Source organism: Mauremys mutica, unplaced genomic scaffold (genome assembly GCF_020497125.1).
Source record: "Mauremys mutica isolate MM-2020 ecotype Southern unplaced genomic scaffold, ASM2049712v1 Super-Scaffold_409, whole genome shotgun sequence".
NCBI lineage: Eukaryota > Metazoa > Chordata > Testudines > Geoemydidae > Mauremys > Mauremys mutica.
In genome coordinates this window covers 173,963-190,027 of record NW_025423359.1, presented here as the reverse complement: position 1 = coordinate 190,027, position 16,065 = coordinate 173,963, and positions in this window count along the sequence as shown.

Genomic DNA, 16,065 nt, shown 5'->3' with positions numbered 1-16,065 from the left:
GAAATGAGGTCTTTTATATGTTAATGTATAAAGAGAATGTAAACATTATTTTCAATTTTGGAATATAGTTTAAAAAAATGCTTCCGTATTGTGATGGTATTGTGCCACTGCAAAACTTTAGTGCAGAGTTTATATTTAGCTAAATTTGTTCTGTTAATTAAGAAATCCATAAATCTTTTATTCTCAATTACATTTCTAATTCTGAATAAATTGACCTATGAGAGTTGATATATTTTACAAAAATGCAAACTTCTTGCACATAAAGGTAGGTCTAATTTTATTTGAACAGAAAAAAGTTGATAATTAATTTATAAAAATGAAGCATTTTGTTTGCTTGGCAAGGTGAGTGTTTTAAGAGAGATTTTAAAAACTACAAGGGAAATTACAGAGGAGTACTAAGTGGTAATCCCGATGAATTGAACATGAAAATCTACAAATCTAAACCTAAATTTCTCATTTTGTGAGGATTTACCCTAGAATATTTTTATATGCTTCCCCTTTCCCCCTTCTTCCCCATTACTTTGTGGTGTTATCTTCCATCTGGTAAAGTGTCCTCTGCCAGAACCAATCAGCCACATTCTTCGAATTGACAGTAGGGTTTAACCACAAGGTGCTTAGTCTTTCCCACTGCATCAAGGTACTTACTGACTGACGTCAGTGGGACTACTTGCATGCTTGGATCAGGACTTTAGTATACTAAATATCAGGCTGCCAAATATGCAGAGTCTACATAATATAGATGCTCTTATCAAATATAAAGAGAGACATATTTTCATCACAATACCACAATCTTATCTCTGAGTGATGATAGCATTGTTTTTATATATTATCTTGATTTTGATATCTAAATATGTTCTTTCAAAGAATACAGAAAATATCAATGGAAAGTTGTGGGGGTTTTTGTTGAATTACCTATAATTGCTGTGGGATGGAGTAATATATTTATTGTAATAGGAAAAACTGTATAGTATCGATTTTTATGGTAAAACTATGCATGTGCACTTGTATTTGGAGGTTGAACAATGTGTGTATTTAATGTGAACTTAAATGAATTTTGTACATTGCTCTTCCAAAAGGATGTCATGTTTAAAAGTGTCCCAGTACCGAGGTCACCACTGGTACCAATAGATCCTGCTTCTTCTTTGCTTTACCCTCCAGCCAGGGGGGCCTTCAGCATTGGTTCCACTGGATCCAAGTGCTGCATCTCACCTGACCTAGTACAGGTAGGGGAGGGAACTAATCTCTTTTCAGCAGTCCAATGGGTGCTATTACGCCACGTGCAGCCCAAAAGGCGCTGCGCTGTCGGCTCGGGGCCACGTGACGCTCCCCGGGAAGCTCCGCCCCTCCAGACACAGCCAATAGGAAGAGGAGCCCTGACCAATCGGAGCGCAAGAAAAATCCCCCCCCTGCCCCTCCGTGTTTGAGTGCGAGGGTGGGGGCTGCCTGCAGTGACCAGACCCCTCCCAGGATGCAGGGGGGGGGCGCAGCCACACAGGATCTGGTGGCACTTTGCGCAGCCACTGCTGTGATGAGTTGGCGAGTCTCAGCCTTGAGGGCCAGGTGCTCCTGCTGTCACCCCCTCTCAGCTTGTCTAGGGCGCGCCTCCCTTTACCCCCCCCCACCTCCCTTAGAACCGCGTTGTGCCCCGGAGGCCTGGGGCCGCGGAGCCTGTGGCAGTGGTTCTGTAGGGGGCCATGCTAACAAACTAACCCCTCGCACCTGACTCAGCCCATCCTTCCTGGGGACGGGGACCCTGCTTTCCAGCCTTCCCTGGGGGAACCTCCCCAAATGGGCTCTCTGCTGCGAAGCCCCAAGCCCCTCCCACTCCCCACCAGCAGGGGCAGGGGGCCCGGGGGCTCTGCTGCTTTGGAGGGAAGTAGAAGATGCGTCTCTGGTTTTTGCAGAGCCGACATAGGGAGAAATCCCTGGTTCCCAACTCCAGGCAGCCAGCAGAGAAGTTGCTGAAGACAGAGACCTTGAGCTGCACCAGGACCTAGTGGGCCTGCAGTGGCCAGGCGGCATAATGCACAGAGCATGTCTGCCTTCTACGAGTGGTGACACCCACGGCCCAGTCACGGCAATGCACAGAGTGCGATTCCCACCAATCTGGGTCATGCACAGAGCGTGTTTCCCATGGAGTAATAGTAACACCCAGTGACCAGCTGGGGTGGCATCAGCCTTGTCCCATTTGGTGGGGGACTGAGGTGGGCTGGACAAAAAAAATTGGGGGGCTGCGCCCCCCCATCACCTGGCCCTACCCTTCATGGGGGCCATGCCTCTGCTTCTTCTCATTTAAAGGCTAGACTCATCTCCTCTACCCCCTGTCCAGGGTTTCCAGCAATACAACCTTTATTGAAATAAAATAGTAAACAGGGTTTACTCTAAATAATCTAAATCTATCCAAATTTTAGTATTAAATCCAAAATCCTCTTAAATATCCTATCAGAAACCAAAACCTAGACAAAAAAAATTGAAACCAAAAACAATGCTTAATTTAAAACCCAAACATTAAGGAAAACTTTGTTTTTAAAAATAAATCTAATAAATGCCACAAATTAATAATTTCAACATTTTATTAGAAAAGTGTGCTACAGCAAGATGATAAACGAACATACAATAAATAAGCCCTCCTAAAACAGAATTGAATACTTTCCAAATCTGTATAAAACACGCAGAACTGTATCAAAACTGGTATTGCTCCACTGCAACTAAAAAGAACCAAAAAAACCCAATAAATCAAAACAGTCACAGCCTGAAACAAACCTACACAGAAGCAAAATAAAACCTGTGCCAACACTGGAACAAACGATGTCAATTTCTAATTCTAACGTCTTGTTTCTCCCAGGAGGAAAGTGTTTTGCACCCCAGTAACCAGGCTGTCACTGCAGCTTTTCTTCCACTACATAAGATTTTTACCAAATATAAATTGCCCTCAAATTTCTCTAAGAGAAATTGAAATTGTATCTTTGCACTAACATCCCAAGTGTGCAAGTCCATCCTCTCCGAGCAGCCCCACACCCCGCGCTCCTTGAGCCCAGGGCAGAAGGGATCTTCTGTGGCTAGAATCCCAACTGGTTTGTACATTTGTAACCTTGGGCCTGAAGCTGATGAGAGAAAGGGAAGTGAAGGAGCTTGGCGCTCTCCCGCGCCACCTGCTGGGAGCAGAGGGAATTGACTGAGCTAATTTAAATATCACCTTGTTCTCTGCCAACAGGCTCCACTGGAGAGCTCGGGTGTGACCTGACCATGGCAACACCCTATTTGCATATTAAAATTCAGCATTTTGGGGACATTGGGGTGAAATGTGAGTACGTTTGGGGTTGGGACCCACATGAGAAGGGATGTGAACAAATTGAATAGAGTCCAGTGTCTGTGTGTTCCACTTCCCAGAAAACCCAACAGAAGCCTGTCCCGAAGACCCAGACCATCAGCAAGGATGAAAACATCAGGAGCTGGCAGGAAAAAAACCCAGCGGGCACCTCTACAGGAAGATTGAGCAGCAGAAGGCCAGCTTCTTGGGACCTCACATCCAGGAGCAAGAACGTCTCAACAGCTCCTCAGGAGGAGGACCCCAGAAGATCCTCACCTGCATCCCAGGTCCAGGATGCTGAACACCGCCCTGATGCTCCCGAGATGGATGACACTGGAGGAGCCCCCCTGAGGATCCAGGACCAGGATGCAGATGGGCGCCCCACCAAGAAGGACGCCACCGTAGGAGCCCCCCCACCGACTGAGGACCAGGACGCTGATCGCCGCCCCACCTGGAGGGATGCCGCCGAAGGAGCCCCCCAGATGACCAAGGACCAGGATGCTGATCACCACCCCGCCAGGAGAGACGCTGCCAGAGGAGCCCCCCCAACATCCGAGGACCGGGATGCTGATCACCGCCCCGCCGGGAGGGACTCCGCTGGAGGAGCCCCCCTGACGACCAAGGACCAAGAGGCTGATCACCACCACTCCGGGAAGGATGCCGCCGGAGGAGCCCCACAGACGACCCAGAACCAGGATGCTGAGCGCCGCCCCGCCAGGAAGGATGCCACCGGAGGAGCCCCCCAGATGACCCGGGACTGGGATGCCGAGTGCTGCCCCGCTGCTCCAGAGAGGGATGCTCCAGAAGGAACAACCTCCTCAACCCGAGACTCTGAAACGTCTTACCACCCGCCTGTCTGGAGAAGGGCCGCTCGAAGGGGAATGGACTCCAGAGCCCTGGATCTCAATGCCACGCGCTGTCCTTCCAGGCAAAGAGACATCATGGCTACTGAGTCCAGCACATCCCCAGGAGCGACTTCACCTCCTCAAGCTTCTCCACCAGACCCAGAGGAATCACCTGATGAGTCTGCAGGCACAACAGAGGTCCACCCCACGGATGGTGAGGCAGGGGATGACGACCACATCTACCTCCAGTACCCACTCCCTACAGGTCTCCTCCTCTGCCCCTTCTGCCTCCCCGTCCATAGATTCCAGACCCTCGGGGCCCTCAGCAAGCACGTTCGCAAGACCTACAACAAACGGATTGCTTTCCGGTGTAGCCGCTGCAATGCCTCCTTCGAGACCCAAAAGAAACGCAAGTCCCATCACGCCACGTGCAAGGGACCGCTCACGATCACGAAGGTGAACCCTGCTGACGTCCTTCAGGCTCCAATCCCGACCCCCACCGATGGTCCGGCTTCAGCACCCCAACCAGCATCCCCACTGTCATGGCAGGTAAGTGGGGACCAACCGCTAATCGGAGGAAAGCACAACCCCCGCCTCGAGGACCGATGATGCCACCAAAAGGACCAGCCCCATCTCCAGAATCCCCATGCTGGACCCTGCTGTGAAGGGGATTACTGCCACCTCCCAGGTCAACAACCTCACTAGATGCTTCAGCGAGCAAATAAAAAACACCTGGCGTGACACGGCCACGAGACAGTGCAGCGCTCCCCCACAGGCAACCTCATGTCGCCCTGCCATAGGAGCAACTAACACTGCACCCCAGGCCACACGGCAAGATCCAGCCGATGGAGGTTGCCTCGCGCAGCCCCCGGTTCCCACGGCCAGACCCCGCCCCCGAGAGACCCAACACCTCCTCCAAGGTTACCCAATGAGCCTCTGACCGCCAAAACCCCCATGCCTCACAAAGGACCCCTCAGCCAGATACCACCTGCAGACAGCCGGATACCACCTGCAGAAGATCTCGAACCATCCCCAGCACTTCCAAACAGAACCACGCCCCCACAAAACCCAGCACCGGTGCTTCCAGAATCCCACTTCCTCCCGGAAGATCCAGCGCTGGCTCGGAGACACCGAGAGCGGCCCCCCCACCACATCAGGACCCCCGCCTCAGGGACCCACCTGAACACCGCTCCCCAGGTCAAGGAGCAAGGAGGCCAGAAACTGTCTCTGCAGCACCTGAACCCATGGAGACACCACAGCAAGAGGAACGACAGCCATGAGCGAGGGTCGCCACACCATGGCAATCTGCCTGGGTGGGAGAACTGGCAAAGGCCAAGGACTTTGAGACATTCAACAGCCTGACGGACAGACTGACTGCAGAACTCTCTGCGGAAATTGCTGCCAGAAGGAGGGAACCCCAGGAGGCCTCACAGGCCACGCGCAGATTCCCTGCGCCGGGCCATAACACCGCCAGAGAAAGCAGGAGAGGGCACGTTGGCCGTCGCTATGATCCGGCGGCTGCATCCCTTATACAGAAACTATACAGGATGAACCGGCCGAAAGCCATGAGGGAGATCCTCAACAGGACCCCCTCATACTGTGCCATCCAGCCCGAGAGACTCCACTCCTACTTCAAGGACGTGTTCAATAACGAGGCCCAGATCGACTTGCGATGCCCAGAGTGCCTTCTCCCGCTACCCCAGATTGACCTCACGGAAGATCTGGAGCAAGATTTCTCCCCCCAGGAGGTACAGGCGAGGCTGACAAGGACCAAAAACATCGCCCCTGGAAAAGATGGCATCCGCTACTGTCATGGAGTGTGGGGGAGTCAGGGCCCTGCACCCCCGGCTCCCTGCGATTCACCAGAACTCTCAGCCAGCCAGTAAAGCAGGTGGTTTATTTAGACAACAGGAACCCAGTCCAACACAGGTCTTGCAGGCACAGATAACAGGATCCCCCGTTAGGTCCATCTTGGGGCCCCTGGAGCCCCCCCCCAGCCCCATTGGGGAATCAGTGCCCTCTCCGAGCTTCCCTTCCTTCCCCAGCCAGCTCCCATCTGCCCAACCCCCTCTCCCAGCCAGGAGGTCACCTGACCCCTTTGTCTCCAACAGCTTCAGCCGAAAGGTGCCGAGGGCCCAGGCCATCAGTTGCTAGGAGAAAGATTGTCAGGCATTCAGGTGCACTGGCCCCTTCATCTGCAGCACTCACACACCCTGATCCACCACCTAGATATTAAGACCTGCACAGGGGCACTGAGGCACCAACCCAGCACTCCCAGACCCCAGTAAGAACAGTCCCACTTCATTACAGCTACCACCTGCTGAGGAAGTGAGATCCCGGCTGCTTGGTGCTTGCTGCCATCTTCACCAAATGCAAGCAGTTCCATCGCGTTCCTCGCTCCTGGAAAAAGTCCATGACCGTCCTCATTCACAAAAAAGGAGACCGAGACAACCCCGGCAACTGGAGGCCCATCTCCCTCTGCTCCACCATCTACAAACTGTACACCAGCTGCCTCACAGCAAGGATCACGGAGTGGTCAGTTTGCGGGGGTGCTGTCAGCTCATTCCAGAAGGGTTTCATGTCCTCCGAGGGATGCTACGAGCATAACTTCCTCCTTCAGACAGCCATTCAGGAGGCCAGGAGGTCCAAGAGGCAGTGCGTCGTAGCGTGGCTCGACCTGACCAACGCCTTTGGGTCCATACTCCACCACCACATCTTCACCACTCTGGGAGAGTTTGGGATGCCGGCTACCTTCATCCAGATCCTCTGGGACCTCTACAAGGACTGCAACACCACCATCCGTGCCACGGATGGAGAGATGGATGCCATCCCCATCCGCTGTGGCGTGAAACAAGGATGCCCCCTCAGTCCCATCATTTTCAACCTGGCCATGGAACGGCTCATCTGAGCCATCTCCAGCGACCCGACCGGCTTCGACCTGCATGGCAAGAAAATCAGCATTCTGGCCTACACGGACGATCTGGCCCTGGTCGCCGACAGCTCGGAAAGCCTCCAGCAAATGCTCGATGTCACCAGCCAAGCCTCTGAGTGGATGGGCCTGCGTTTCAACACCAAAAAGTGCACCTCCCTCCACGTCGACGGTGGCACCGGGGCGCTGGTCCGGCCGTTGCGGTTCCTTATCCAGGGCGAGTCCATGACCTCCCTTGAAGAGGGAAAGATATACCAACACCTCGGCACACCCACAGGAGTCCACGTCCGACAGACCCCCGAAGACACCATCGCGGAGATCCTGCGAGACGTGGCCCAAATCGACTCCTCCCTGCTTGCCCCCTGGCAAAAAATCAATGCCCTCACACCTTCCTGATCTCCTGCATCTCCTTTGTCCTCGGGGGATCGGCCGTGGCCAAGGTGCCCCTGAACAAGGCAGACAGCACCATCAGACAGCTGGTGAAGAAATGGCTCCACCTTCCCCAGAGGGCATGCACGGACATAATCTACATTTCACACAGACAGGGCGGCGCCAATGTACCTCGGATGGGTGAGCTGTGCGACGTGGCGGTGATGACCCACGCCTTCCGCCTCCTGATGTGCCTAGACCCAACAGTGAGGAGCATCACACAGGAGGCCGTAGGGGGTGTGGTCAGGAAACGCATTGCCAGGGCCCCCTCCGAGCGGGACATTGCCACTTACCTCAGCGGCTCCCTGCAGGCTGACTTCGGAAGAGAAAGGGGAGACCTATCCTCTTTCTAGTCCCGCACCCGCAACACCTCAAGACATCTGGGTAAGAGGTTTGGCTGCTGCTGGGAGTGGTGCGAGGAATGCCAGGAGCTGGGAATACTGGTGCCACGTGTAAAGACCCCGGACCACACCATCGTCACCCTGACCGCCAGAGCCATGCTAGAAAGGTCCCTGAAAGACGCCATCCACTACCACTATGCCGGGAACCTCAAGCAGAAGCCGGACAGGGCAAGGTGTTCGAGGTGTCCAGCAAGTGGGACGCCAGTAACCACTTCTTCCCCAGGGGCAGCTTCACCAGGTTCGCCGACTGGCGGTTCATTCACAGGGCCTGACTCAACTGTGTTCCCCTCAACGGAGCCATCCGCCACGGCAACTGGGACAAGCTCTGCAGGAAGTGCGGCTACGTGAACGAGACCCTGCCGCACGTCCTGTGTGGATGCAAGCAGCACTCCAGAGCTGGTGGCACCACCACAACGCCATCCAGAACCGACTAGTGAAAGCCATCCTACCATCCCTGGGGAAGATCACCGTTGACTCCGCCATCCCCGGGACAGACAGTCGACTGCGACCCGACATCGTCGTGACGGACGCAGAAAAGAAGGTCCTCCTGGTAGATGTCACGGTGCCTTTCGAAAACCGGTCACCGGTCTTCCACGAGGCCTGAGCACGGAAGGAGTCGAAGTACGCCCCGCTGGCCGAGACCCTGAGAGCCCAGGGCTATGAAATCCAGGTACACACCCTGATCGTGGGAGCCTTGGGCTCATGGGACCCCCGCAACGAGCCGGTTCTGAGAGCGTGTGGGGTCGGTCGATGCTACGCCCGGCTCATGAGACAGTTCATGGTGTACGACACCATCAGGTGGCCCAGAGACCTTTATACAAACACATCACCGGACACCACCAATACCACACTGAGTAATCGAGACAGCTGACCAGAGAAATAACCCACTTCCTTCCCTGACGGACCAAGGGACGCACCCCACCCATGTACCCCCACCCATGCTCCACCAATACTGACTTGGACTCCTTATTCATTCCATGGGTGGCGAACCCGAGCCCACTTATTCACTGACACTTTAAAAACCCTTGCACCCCAATCTGGGTCTATGCCGGTTATGTGATATATATGTATCTTTCCATTCTTGCAAACAATATCTGTAACCCCCCATAACCCAAGCCTGACCCCAGATGTACAGTACCTTCCCTCTCAACCTGTGTATATTTCATTTCAAACATTTACTGTAATAAAATTTTTAATTCCTGGTTATATGAATGAAGGACAGTAGAACAGTATTGACATTTCATGACTGAGGGACTCGCCCTAATCTATATGACACTCGCTAGGCAAGGGACATGGGTTCCCACAGTGAGGATGAATATGGGTATTGGGTAAGGGGGGGTTCTTTAAAGGCCCTGAATCTTGGTTTTAAGGGTAAAGGTAAGTTTTAGTCTCTTAGGATTGTTGTTCTATGCTTCTGAAGTCAGATCAGTGATGCTTTAGTTCTAAGCCTCAGACACTGAGGGGTTAAAATCCATCTGCATTTTATATAACAATCTGGTCTATGGATTGTGCCAGCTCTTTCCCAGACCTGAAGTCCAGAGTTTTCTCTGGAGACCAGAGGCTTAGCAAATAGTGATCAGCTAAGAAAAAGCTGGGGTAAACAGGTCAGGTTGTTTTGCTAAAATAGGCCTGGTCAGCAAATTGCCAGGTGTTGGGGCTAAGAACTAAATATTTGTGTCTTTTTCAGAGTTGCAAATTGAACAAAGGATCCCTGTTCCTATTGTGTCAGTCTTTTCTGTAGGGAACGTTCTTCCCACAGATCCAACCTTGAGTTTATGAAAATTAGCACATGTCAGTATAAGATACGGCAGCCTCCCACCTCCCTTCCCAGGGACCAATGCCCTGCCTTAAGACATAAAGGGGACAATCTGTATTGCCGTATACTTCTACTCTTTCTTTGCTTTAACCCCTAGCAATGTGCCTGTTGGACAATCCAAGGCGTTGCTCCATTCCTATGGACCCCAAATTAGAATTCAACATGTATATTTTATACTAATAACATTTCATCAAAGTATTAATTAAATGTTAACTTGCTAACTTGAAACCATGGACGGAAACATTATGTAACCTGTTAACCATTGGCTAATGTGCTATCTTGTCTTGCTGCAAAACCTATCCCGTGGTGTGGAACTGCCTACCCCGTCACTTTCCCCCACACATGGAAAATCTATATATTCTATTGTAATCAATTGATTGGCAGTGTCTCTGAGCCTAATAAGCCAGGTGACACTCCACCAGCACTGTGTGTAATAAACTCCTATGCTTGGCCTCTACACGGTGTGGATTTATGTCCTTCAGACATACTTTGGTGGCTGACTCTGCCCTCACTTATACACTGAGAGTTGTAAAGATGTAGTGCTGAGTGCCTGGCAGTGAAGTCAGCTGTGAAACATCATGGTGGTGTGAGGCACTCAGCCACTTCTTTCCACTCAGGCTTCAAGATAATTTTGCAGATTAATTTCTGGACTCTGGGAGTAGAGCTGTGGGGTGTTGGATAACTTTTGGGATCCAGGCACCACCTCTCCAACTAGCATTTTTTACCTCGCTCCATAACACCACACATGGGGCAGACTTTTACCTACCAGTACCAAAACATACCATGACAAGAGACCTAATGCTTAAACTTAGTGCCAGTAACTAATAACTCTAATAAATTCAAAAACAACTTTGTGGACAACAGGCATGAAAGCAACACTGGGCACAGACATGCATTTCTCCTTCCCTGGGGCTTTGGGTTTTTGACCCCATAACCTTAATGGTGAGTACTTTTCAGGGGAGGGCAAAGCTCTCACCCCCTCAAATTCAGGTACAGTTATTCTGTTCTTGAGTCAAAATAAACAGGAAAATACACTTGATTACTCCTGCCCCAATAACAAAGAGCCTGGGGATCCCACAGCAGGTGAAATGACTGTTTGGACAAGCACTCCCATCATGCACTCTGGGGTGGGTGTAGCCATGCAAATAACATCAGCCCCAAAAGGTCTTTACAACAGATGTCAGGGTAGAGCTCATTTGACCCTGCTTACACTATATATTGTAGAAAAGATTAAAAAACACTCAACGTTAAATCTCACCAAATGAGGGTCAATCCATCCTCATCATTGTATCCACTCGTGCTACTCCACACCTGAACTTAGCCATCATATGAACAACATACCCTCCTAGCTCAGTGTCTGTATGTCAACCCATTAAACTTTTACCCGCAATTGGGGTTATTGCAGATTATGTATTTCTTCTGGGTAACTAGTGGTGCTCCCCAAGGGTCAGTCCTAGGACCAATCCTATTCAATTTATTCATAAATGATCTGGAGAAAGGGGTAAACAGTGAGGTGGCAAAGTTTGCAGATGATACTAAACTGCTCAAGATAGTTAAGACCAAAGCAGATTGTGAAGAACTTCAAAAAGATCTCACAAAACTAAATCGCAAATGAAATTTAATGTGGATAAATGTAAAGTAATGCACATAGGAAAAAATAACTCCAACAATACATACAATATGATGGGGGCTAATTTAGCTACAACGAGTCAGAAAAAAGATCTTGGAGTCATCGTGGATAGTTCTCTGAAGATGTCCAATCAGTGTGCAGAGGTGGTCAAAAAAGCAAACAGGATGTTAGGAATCATTAAAAAAGGGATAGAGAATAAGACTGAGAATATGTTATTGCCCTTATATAAATCCATGGTACGCCCACATCTTGAATACTGTGTACAGATGTGGTCTCCTCACCTCAAAAAAGATTTTCTAGCACTAGAAAAGGTTCAGAAAAGGGCAACTAAAATGATTAGGGGTTTGGAGAGGGTCCCATACGAGGAAAGATTAAAGAGGCTAGGACTCTTCAGCTTGGAAAAGAGAAAATTAATGGGGGATATGATAGAGGTCTATAAAATCATGAGTGTTGTTGAGAAAGTGGATAAGGAAAAGTTATTTACTTATTCCCATAATACAAGAACTAGGGGTCACCAAATGAAATTAATAGGCAGCAGGTTTAAAACAAATAAAAGGAAGTTCTTCTTCACGCAGCGCACAGTCAACTTGTGGAACTCCTTACCTGAGGATGTTGTGAAGGCTAGGACTATAACAATGTTTAAAAGGGAACTGGATAAATTCATGGTGGCTAAGTCCATAAATGGCTATTAGCCAGGATGGGTAAGGAATGGTGTCCCTAGCCTCTGTTCGTCAGAGGATGGAGATGGATGGCAGGAGAGAGATCACTTGATCATTGCCTGTTAGGTTCACTCCCTCTGAGGCACCTGGCATTGGCCACTGTTGGTAAAGAGGTACTGGGCTAGATGGACCTTTGGTCTGACCCAGTACGGCCGTTCTTATGTTCTTACGTTTACTGTTCACTACACAACTCTCATTTGCTGCTATGAGACACTTCAGAACCTGCAAGGCCTGACCCAAAGCCCACTGAAATCTTCTGTGGATGAGGGCTGTAGCGAAGGTACACGAGTACTTATAGCACTGCGACAGCCCCCAGTCTGATCCAAAGGAGTCAAATTACAAATCCCATACTGATTAGTTTGGAATGATTTGTCATATTCATTACGTTCTAACTGTTCTGCAATCAGCTGAAAATGCTGACTAATGGTGGTTACTACACATGAGCCCTAATACACCTACTACATTATTCACCGTATCACCTCAGTTTCCTCCATTTCTCACGTAACTCCTAACCGAAGTTCATGCATATGGTATCAACTAACAGAGCCCATCAGCAGAGATTCCTCTTCTCTGGCAGGGTAGCGTAATTAAAACACCCACGATAGTAAGTGTACAGGAGTAAAGACATAAGGGTAAGTTTTAATATTCAGTTGAGTCTCCAGTAACTGCAATATTTCAAGTTAGCTTTACCACTTAGGCTGCCATTCTGTCATATCTCCAAAGCTAAGCAGGCCGGAGCCAGGGCAATGCTAAGGATGAGAGATGGTCGTGGGCAAATAAAAAGGGATTTTCTAATGTGCTGTGCACACGACCCTAAACTCAGTTCCCATTGAAGTCGGTATTAAAACTCCCACTGGCTTCAGTGCTGAATGCTGCTGAAATCCCCCCTCAGAATGCAGCCGGAAGTGGTAATGCTGATTTCAGGAAGTGATGTTCTTCTGAACCAGCACCTTTGAGTAGTGCTAGGGGCCCTGTGTTGCTGGAGATGCTCTTTCTGAAGGGACAAATATCCTTCAACACTTGTGGTCACTAAAAATCCTACTACACTTTTCACCAGAGCAAGATGGTTGGCACCAGCATCCTGTCTGTCTAATTGGCTGCAGCCCCCCCGCTGCACCCTGGGGGGGGTCGGGTCTGGTCACTGCAGCCCCCCTGCTGCACCCTGATGGGGCAGATCTGGTCACTGTGTCAGGGACTCTAACCCCGACAGCAAAGTTCATTGTCTGACCGCAGAGAGAGACAGGCAACACCAGCAAGGTCCGATCAAAAGCTCTTTATTGACAAGTGCACGCATCAATAGAGAGCAGCCCGTCTCCAGAGAGAACGAGCCCCCCTTGACATCTTAGTATCAGCCTATATAGACAGTTTTATTACATCATACATCATTCACTTGAACAACCCACCCCCCTTTCTCTAACAACTAAAAACTAGACACCTTTAATATACATGCATGCTTAGTCCCTATGTCTACAACATTAGATTGTTAATAATATCTTAACAAGCACCAAAAGTTAGGAATGTAGAGGAGTCAAAAACACACCGAAAACTAAACCAGAGAGAGAGAGTCAGAACTGTGGGATGCTAGGGTTTCTTATCAGTTCTTCAAACACTGTTCCTAACACAGCACAGCTGATACTATGCCAGGAATCCAGCCCCTCACTTATCTCACTTTTTCCAGGGCTTTGTGAGACAATGCTGCTTCTCAGTATTTCCACTCTGGGATTACCCAGAAACCTCTGTTAGCCTGACTTCAGTCAGGTTGGCATACCTGTTTTGTCTGCTATATCTTTATTCAGGCCTAACAATCCCCCCTTTGTCCCTAGAGGACCAATGGGACTCTTGGGACAACAAATTACCACTTGGCAGGGCACAACCGGGTGCCCACCCAGCAGCCTCCTATAATCATAACATATAGAACTACTAAACCACAGATTATTACAACAGCGCTACGGAGCAAATTGTGGAGCCATCCTTTTGGGAAAAGACACAACCAGGTTACGGATTTTTCAGTTGCAGCCAAAGCTTCAGATCGCCCACAGGGGTAACAGTCCATTGTTCTGGGGCACTGACTATAAATCAGTTAGGTATACCAAGTAGTTTAATTTCCCAGATGTCTAGGTGAATAATTCAATCCCACATGCATCCTCCCCATGGACCCAGCAGGATTTGGTATGTGGGAGCCCACACCCACCCTAACCGGTCCATCTGCTTGGAAGGAGCACTGTAAATGTTCACACTTCCACCCAGAAAGTGTCCAAGTATGTTTTCCTGACCACAGATCAGATGGTGCTCCTGATGCGTCTGTAAGGGCAGTGGGCCAAGTCCGGTGCTCAAAATCAATTTAAACATACTAGATCCCACTGCAATGCCTTCCCAGCCTCAGTGATATTCAATACCATCTCTGGCAGTAACTTCAGGGTCACAGAACTAAGGGTGGAAATGACATGTAACTCACCAACTCCAGCCTGTACTTAAGATAGCTGAGCTTCAGAAATAAGGCTAGTGGCCTTTTCTAGTTGGCCCAATTTCTTATTATGTTTTTGGCTATTAAGAATATTTCAAATGGCTGCTGCACTATTGGCCTTAGCCCACAGGGATCTGGTCAGGTTCCTCTTCTGCCATAGGAAATAACCCAGGCTCTCTGTTGTGCTAATCTAATGGCAGCCCCTTGTGAGCAATTTGGGTATGTAGAAGTGATCTGGAAACTGGATAAGGACAATGTCATTTATGCTGAAGGATTTATCCAAAACACAGGGCGCAGCCTGTAGAATAAACCCCAAAATCCAATCAATACCACATCCCCAAGCAGGGGTCCCACAAATTTCTTCCTGCCAGTGTATAATTCTTTGTTTCTTCACCAGGGTCAGTTTTTAATGTCCTTTTTGGTCAGGAATTCCTGGACTTTGGCAATGAACGCTGTCGATGCCATTGCACTTTTGCGGTGAGGCCTCCTGCCTATATTGCAGAGTCCTTCCCACAAAGAACATTGGGTGGGATCCACCAAGGGGCGAAAGTGCTACAATGCTGACAGCCGCAGCACCTAACTTTTCAGCGTGTAGAAAGTCACAGGACCAACGCTGCGATCCATAAAACTGCCTTAGGCGCCAGGCTCCCTATTCAGCAAACGGGGAGGGGGAAGCGCCTTAGAATGAGATCCAGAAAAGCCAGCACACTAGGAGTGGCCCCTCCCCTCTCTCAGCGAGGGCTGCAGGGAGATGGTCTCTGCTAGCAATCGCCAAATGGGAATCCCTCTCCTTGAGGCAGGTGGCTTAGGCACCTACGCTGGGCTCTTTGCAGGGATGAGTTGATCGCCTGCCTCACTCCATAGGAAACAGGGGAAAGAGCTGGTGGCAGTAGAGGCCACCTTATACCTTTCAGCCCAGTGGTTAAAGCACTCAGCTGTGGTGTGGGAAACCCAGGTTCACTTCCCCACCTCTCTGCCGGAGGAGAAAGCATTTGACCAGGGGTCTCCTACCTCTCAGGCAGCTGCTCTAAGCACTGGGCAAAGGCATGTTCTGATGGGGGCTCCCACAGCCTCCCCCACTGAAGCTGGTCTGCTGGGGATAAATAATGACAGAGTGATTGAAAGGAGCAGGGAGACTGTAAGGGGGTTGGCTCCTGCCTCTCATGAGCGCCCCTTTCCCAGGCCAATAGTGCTGCAATCACAGGTCTTTTGAACAGGTCTTCAGCAACTCAGCCCTCCGGCCGACCCGTAGTCGCTGTCCCCCCCTCCAGGGTACAGTCTCAAATTCTTTTCCCAGCCCTGATCTGGGGCAATAGCGCCAAAGCTTCTTACCAGAGGCCCTGCCTTCTTCAACAACCCAACCAGGGCCCATCTCTGTACCCACAGCTAGTGTCCTTCCAGCAGTCCTCCCTGGGCCCAGTCTGCAAACAGACCAGCTGGGTCCATCTCGGTGTCCTTGCTGGGTCAGGCCAGGGTCTTGGCTCACTCCCCATAGACTCAGCCTGCCCACACAGACCTGTCC